Raw genomic sequence first — 7,823 nt, 5'->3', positions numbered from 1 at the left:
AAATGTTCTTACAAAGATGCAAATCTACCAAGTACAGTGGTGCATGCCTGTTATCCCAGAGGCTCAGGAGGCTGAGGCAAGAAGATTGTGAGTTCAAAGCCAGCCTTAGCAATGGGGAAGTGCTGAGCAACTCAACAAGACCCTGCTTATTAAAAAAAAAAAAAAAAGCAAATTTGAAATGTCTTAAATTAGAAATTTTATCTTTCTATCATTGAAAATTGATATGAGAAATTTGTGGTCTCTGCAGGCAGTTATATCATCTTTAACTTGATTTTTCCATTTGCTCATACACCCTGACCAGGCAGGTCACAACATGCCCCATATTATGGATCATATTATGGATGGTGAACTCTGAGGAAAGTAATGAATAAGAGCTATAACCTATTCTTTCCAGGTGGACAGACTGGAAAAGGCATGCAGAATTTCTTGATACAATTCTTCATATAAAATTTAGTCACAATTGAAGCCACACATATAAAATTTCCAACTGAACTGCCATGAGACCAACTAAGAAACTCTATTGAGTTTTATTTTATTTTGATTGTCAAAAAAATGCAAAAATGCAGTAGTGACTGCATGAAGTTCACAGTCAAGGACCAGCTTAGGTTAAAGGTGGCTTCTCTCATGTAAAGGTTATAAAATAATGGAGTAGATATCTGTAACACCTGGAAAAAGAAACTCATTTAGACAATTAATTATAAAACACATTAGAGTGGAACTTTTGGTCTAACTATGGTAAACAGGAATACATTTCTTCATGGTTAAAGACTAATAGAAAAACTTAATTCATAAGTATCAATAGACTGAATTAAACTATCACTATTCAAGGGGATTATTTATCAATTTTGAATTTTATCATCTTGTGATGTATTTTATCTTAGTTCTAGCTATTGAAACACATTTGTAGCAATATCCTATTCTGTCTATTTCTTTGTTAGGTAAGTGATTTGAAATGTTCTTCCTAGTTTGTATTTTTATTCCCTTAGCAATGTCAATATGAGAACAAACTATTTCTATTATAATGATGTCCACTTTTTAAATGTTGTCTTTTATGGATTGTGCATTGGGTAACATAATGTAGAAATCTTGCTTATTCCAATTTACAAAGATTTATGCCTTTGTTTTCTTCAACTAGTTCTATAGTTTAAGATTTTACATTTAAATATGTTAGTTTTTATTCATTTTTTGCAGCAGGATAAATTTTAGATTTTTTGGTGCATGCATGTTTGGATGTGTATACATAGTTAATTCATCCAAATTACATTTTAATAGAAACACTTCTTTTTAATTGAACCATTTATCCTATTGTCAGAAATTCATTACCTGTGTTTTGTTATGGTAAATTTGAACACAGAAAAATGAAAAATCTGGGCAAAATTTTAAACTACAATCATTTTTTTAAATCTTGTATGCAACAAGAGGCATATAAAATAATTTGAAATGTTTCAGAAAATAAAACTAACTTCATAAGAATTTTTAAAATAGGGTAAATTTTAGAAAGGTGGGCTGGGGATATGGCTCAGTGATGGAGAGTTTGGCCAGTATGTGCAAGGGCATGGGACTGATCCCCATCACTATAAAAAAAATTAAAAAAAAAATTTAAAAAAAACACAAAAATTTTTATGTGGCTGGACCCATCAACCATTCTCAGCTCCATGAAACATCTGTCAGGAGTGGTACATGCCAAGAGACTGGCAGCTCTGTTATCACTACTAGAGGCTAATACGATGTAGAGCAAACTTGGAAACATATTCCAGTATTACTATTTAAACTGTAATAAGTTTAGTGGTAAATTATAACAAAGAACAATATTACATCAGTCTTTATGTTCCTGTGTGATCTGAAATACATGGGAAAGGAATTCAACAAAGATGACAGGAGAATGGGAAATATAAAGTGAACATTGACACACACACACACACACACACACACAAATAATTTCTACTGATCTAAAGACTGGGTGCAAGGAAGGTTCCATATACATTCAGAAAACTCCAAAAGATCAGTGAGAAAATCACTCATTCCTGGTTGAATATGAACTTATAAATGCAGGAAATAGAAACTGAATCCCAATGCAAAATTGTTAAGCTTCTGAAATTATAAGGCATCCTCTAATTAAAGACATATGTATGAGCAAAAGGAAGACTTCCTTGCTCAAGATGAATAAACATGCATTTTAACTGATCTCTAAATTATACTCACTCATAAGTGATAGACAGAAACTCAGTCTTGCAAATACAAGCATGAACAATTTAAAATAAAGTGAGAGGAGTGCAGAGACATCAGCTACTGCATTCCATAAGGAAAACAGACTCAACAAAATCAGTCTAAGCAAGTTACAGAGAGAGTGACAATCACCTTCCAAGTGGGCAACTTGAATCCACAAAGTCTAAAGCATATTTCCACATTGTTCAGTTTCAATCAAAGTTTATATAAGCAATGAAACATGAAAGTGTGAAATGCACAGAGAGGAAAAAAAAAAAAAAACAGCAAGACACAGAGAGTAGACATGGTGGTTAGTGCGGACAACCTGAGGGGCCAGAGTTCCCTTCTTCACTCCAGCCTTTGTTTGTGGACTGAGGTCTTTTCCCTGTCCAATGGGTGTAGTACCCTGAGTTCTGTTTCTGCCTGAGTTTGCTTAAAGTTCTGAAGTTTACGTTGAAAATAGCAAGAAAGGAAACTGGTGGATACAGACCATCCAGCATCCCATTCTAAAAAAGTTATCACTCTAGGAAAGGGAGGCTTCTGACCCTGTCCTTGTTCAGTGGTGTTAAGTTCCACCAGCTCAGGGACAGGTGGAGGTGAGAAAGAAGGCCTTAGATTAGAGTTTACTCCAACTCTGTCTGAGAAAACTGGTTTAACTTTGTTGAATGTGTGTGGTCCTGGGGATTAAACTCAGGGATATTCTACCACTGAGCTACATCCCCCAGTCTTTTTATGTTTTATTTTGAAATAGAGTTTCACTAAGTTGCTCAGGCTGTCCTTGACCTTGCAATCCTTCTGCCTCAGCCTCCTAAGTAACTGAGATTATAGGTATGTGCCACCTTGCCTGGCTAGAAACTGATTTAATTTGATAAGAAGAGAATCAGACCAAAATTTGTTTTAAAATACAATAATGGTCTTCATGAACACCAAATATTGTATGTCATTAAAAAATGTAAAAAATTATATATTTGTATAGCTCCACTGAAAATATATCAATAAACAAAAGGGAAGGCAATCAGAGGATTATTAGCAATACAGAGACATGTAGCCAAGAAAAGTCTAAGATTACACAACCCTGTAATCCAATCCATAAGTAAGTCATTAAATGACATTGAATTTTAAAATTTTAAATTTTAATTACTTGAGCACTACTGAATTTGGAGATAACACATTTAAGTAATGTCCCTGAAATTCTGATTGAGAGCTAACAGGGATATATTTAAAGTATATGGCCTTGTGAAATCCATATCATCTCTCTGGCTTCATTGTCAACACTATTCCAGGTCACACCAGCCCAGGAATATGAGTGCAACTCCTTTGGAAGGTCATAGTTTCTATTTTCTAAATACTTTTTCAATAGTGGGGAGGGTCTGCATAGGATTGGAATCATAATTCATAGAGATAGAAAAGTCAGTTGAAAGAGACTTTAGAAATAATTTAGGAAAATTTCCTCTTTTTCAGAGAGGGGGCCAGAGTTTCAGAAAGGAAGATTCATTGTCAAGTACCACAGTGATTTAGAGGGGCATTGAAAATCCCCTTCACAGTGGGCTTCAGAGAGAGGCAGGTATTTGTCTAGGAAGATTAAAACATTGCTGTGCCTGATTTGAATACCTGATTTGTTTGCCTGATTTGTATGCCTTATTTTTTTTTACCAAGTGTTTGGACATTATTTCTGTTCAATTCTATTCAATATACTTACACACTCAATATACCAAAAGGTACATCACATCATTTTTTGATTTAAGAATTTTAGTAGCAAAAACAAAGGAAGGCATCAAATGATAGAAGATTTACTGGAATATTAACCCACTACATACAGCCATTGGTAATATTTTATTAGTGAATGTTATTTTTCATGAGTCATTGATACTTGCATGAGAAGGATGTGATTTGAAGGTACTAAGAGAAGAGAATAAGAATTTCAATAAGTAGGCTGTGTTTCTCAAATCTTTGTTGCTGTGTTGACATTTTTGTACAACATCATGATAAAAGAGGTATTATTGGACATAACTACAAGTTGATTTTTAAAATTTTTGACCTTTAGGATCTCCTAAGAAAACTCTAAACAATTTGCTATTCTTTCTAAAAAATTTAGAGAGAGAGAGAAACAAGGATAGAATTAATAAAATCAATAAATTCTAGTTTTGAACTTCCAGTTATACAACTTTCAATATTTTTTATTGTTCAGATTCACTAGATCCTATAACAACTCTAATATATACTTTAAATAAATATTTAGATGCTGCAGTACAGTGATGTCATATTGGGGGAAGATGGGTTAATTAAATGACTTGTAACAGCATCAATATTAGCAGCAATATGTTAATGTCCCCTGGTTCTTGTAGGTTTAATGTATTTCAAAGTTTTTAGTCATGTGTTGCTTATAAATATCAATTCTAAAATAAATGAATTAAATAAAATATGATACAGATGGAAACATTTAAATCCTTTTATCAAAAACTTGTGTTCTACAACAGGGGTCGTAGTTCAGTGGTAGAGTGCTTAACCAGAGTGTGAGGTTCTGGGTTCATTTCTCAACATCACATATAAATAAATAAAATTAAGGTCCATTGACAACTAAAAAATATATTAAAAACAAACAAACAAAGTTGTATTCTTCATCGGTTTACTCCTTAGGATACAATCTAATGTATTACACAGAGGGACTTCTTTGGCTTTCACTGAATTTTTTCTTTTTCTTTTGGTGCTGGGGATTGAACCCAGAGCCTTGTGCATGCAAGGCAAGCACTCTATCAACTGAGCTATATCTCCAGCCCTTCAAGAATATTTTCAACCAGAAACATTTTAAAGCATCATCTAGAAAACCTAAGACATTCATTAGCTTTTAGCTTCTGTAGTTGTAACAGATATAAGAAGATTGTAATAAATAATTCATACATGGTACTTCAAGGACATATCTATACTTTCTCAGCAAGCTCAAAAAAACCCCTCAAGTTGGCAAAGATGAAGTAGACAAGTATCATGGACATGCAAAGATGAATGCTATTCTTCCAACGTATTTTCTATTCATATTTTTACAGATTTATTACATCGATAGTCTCAACTGTTTTATATAATTCATTAAAATTATAAAATTTATATATTCAAGGCACAAACCCTAGAAAATTTCTATTGTTTTATTGACATATAAAAGCACTGAAAGTGTCTTGTGTTTCTTTTTTTTCCTTTTTTTATTATTATTATTAGTTGTTCAAAACATTACAAAGCTCTTGACATATCATATTTCATACATTTGATTCAAGCGGATTATGAACTCCCTTTTCTACCCCGTATACAGATTGCAGAATCACATAAGTTACACATCCACTTTTTTACATACTGCCATATGTTGTATTTCAATTTTATTGTTTCATTCCCCAAATCTTGTCACAAACCCAATGCAGTTGTATTAGATGGCAGGGAGGAATCACTTAGTTTTTGCTCAATAGACCCTCACAATCTCATTTAGGAAGCAAACTTTTCATAGATACCTTTTAGAAAGAGTCATCTGTGATCTACCAAGAAAAGGGGCATTTGAACCATTCATTTCTAAAACCAAGACTTACCCTGTCAAGTGTTCTCTAATTGCCACATTATCTTCCTGGCATCCTTTTTTTTTCCAATTTGCATTTCTTTGCAATTCACATTCAACATCTCTGTCCAAGGCAGTCTCTCCCCTGGATTTAGATATTTTGTTCTGGGTTCATTTCCCCAGTCTTTTGGTTTCATGAAAGTTTTGATGCTTATTATGAATTTGAGTATTAATTAATGGCCAATCCTTCCACTAGTTTATAAGATGCTTTGCTCTAAAAATACCTAGATATTCCATGAAAACAAAGCATTAAAATGCACAAACGCACGTATTGAAAATTTGATGGATTTTAATATGATTAAAATAATGTGTAAATGAAAGAGCTAATAAAACCTTTCAAACATAGATCAGGAATTCATACCACAGGGAGATAACAACATATATAAATTCAGGACATATAATGGAACGTGATGGGTTAGGGAATAAAACACTTTTGTATCATTCATTACTCCAAATGTGAAAATTCTTGTTTTTCATGAACAATGATATATAATTTTAAGATAACAAAAATCATTATACAAATGAAAAAGGTGGAAGTTCATCATAAATATTTAGAACTACATTCTATTTTTAAGCTTTTGCAGGGTCTCTTTCACATCCTTGTTGCGTAGGCTATAAATCAGAGGGTTCAACATGGGAATGACAAGGATGTAAAACAGTGATGTCATTTTATCTTGATCTAGAGAGTAGGAAGAACTTGGCCGAAAATATATAAAGAATACAGCTCCCTGGAAAATTGCAACAGCAGTAAAGTGGGAGACACAGGTGGAGAAAGCTTTGAGCCTCCCCTCAGCAGAGTGGATCTTTAAGACTGATGAGATGATGTAGCCATAAGAGACCAGGACTCCAGAAATGGTACTCAGTTCAATGAAACCAAAAATGGTGAATACTACCAGCTCATTGACCTGTGTGTCAGAACAGGAAAGGAGGAAAAGTGGAGGTAAATCACAGAAGAAATGATTAATCTCATTAGACCCACAGAAACATAAGTGGAATACCAATATTGTATGTATCAAAGCATCTGCCAGGCCTATGAAGTAAACCCCAGCCATAAGCAAGTAACAAACCCTGCCAGACATGTTAACTGTATACAGCAAGGGATTGCTAATGGCCTTGTACCTATCAAAGACCATCACTGCCAGAAGTACACACTCAGAATCTGCAAAAGTACAGAAGATCAAGAACTGCAGAGCACATCCCAGGAAAGACATTTATTTGTTCTTGGCGAATATGTTGACCAGCATCTTGGGTCCAACTGCTGTGGAATAGCAGAAGTCACAGAAAGAAAGGTGGCTGAGGAAAAGGTACATTGGAGTGTGAAGCTGCGGATCCACTCTGATTAAAAAGATCATTCCGAGATTTCCCAGAATGAGGTAAATGAGTAGAAATGAGGTAAATCAGTAGAAATATGCTAAAAAGGGTCACATTGAGGTCAGCATTACTAGTAATTCCCAAGAAAATGAACTCATTCAAGGACGAACAATTTTCCACGTTCATTTTTCTGTTTTCTTGTCTAAACTTAAAGAAATGATTTAAAAAATTAAAGACACATATTTAATCCTTATATACAACCAGTAAATATCTGTAAGGCCAAACACAAATATATATATATATATATATATATATATATATATATATATATATATATCTTGTTTGGAAGATATTTCCTCCTAACAAGATCAAGATCAATGTGTTAATCCTTAAAGAGACATTATGTGCTTTGACAATAATTAAAAATAAAATCTTGAAGTGTAGCTGAGAATAAGTGATTGCCATCAAGATGCCTTTTATGAGGGATCTGAGTTTTACTTTAATTTATCTGGGTATTTCCCATCAGGAGCTGCAGGTTGATTTCCATCATTGCTCAGCGGGGAGTGAAGCAATGGGAGTGGGCTGCCTTCTTGTTCCTTTGTAATAGTACCCCTTACCTTTTATGGATGGAAGGTTCTATGGAACAGCGCTCCTCAATAAATAAGAAGGTTTCAGGAGTGCTCTCTCTCTGTCTTTTTGTCTGCCTCTCTTGCTT

General features: G+C 33.9%; 1 pseudogene; it reads right to left on the bottom strand.

Moving 5' to 3' along the window:
- Positions 1-6,354: 6,354 nt before the first annotated feature.
- Positions 6,355-7,294, bottom strand: LOC144254462 (olfactory receptor 5W2-like; annotated as a pseudogene).
- Between the last annotated feature and the right edge of the window lie 529 nt (positions 7,295-7,823).

Source organism: Urocitellus parryii, chromosome 4, assembly GCF_045843805.1.
Source record: "Urocitellus parryii isolate mUroPar1 chromosome 4, mUroPar1.hap1, whole genome shotgun sequence".
NCBI lineage: Eukaryota > Metazoa > Chordata > Mammalia > Rodentia > Sciuridae > Urocitellus > Urocitellus parryii.
Note: the sequence above shows the minus strand (reverse complement) of the source record. Positions and strands in the feature narration are given on the sequence as shown.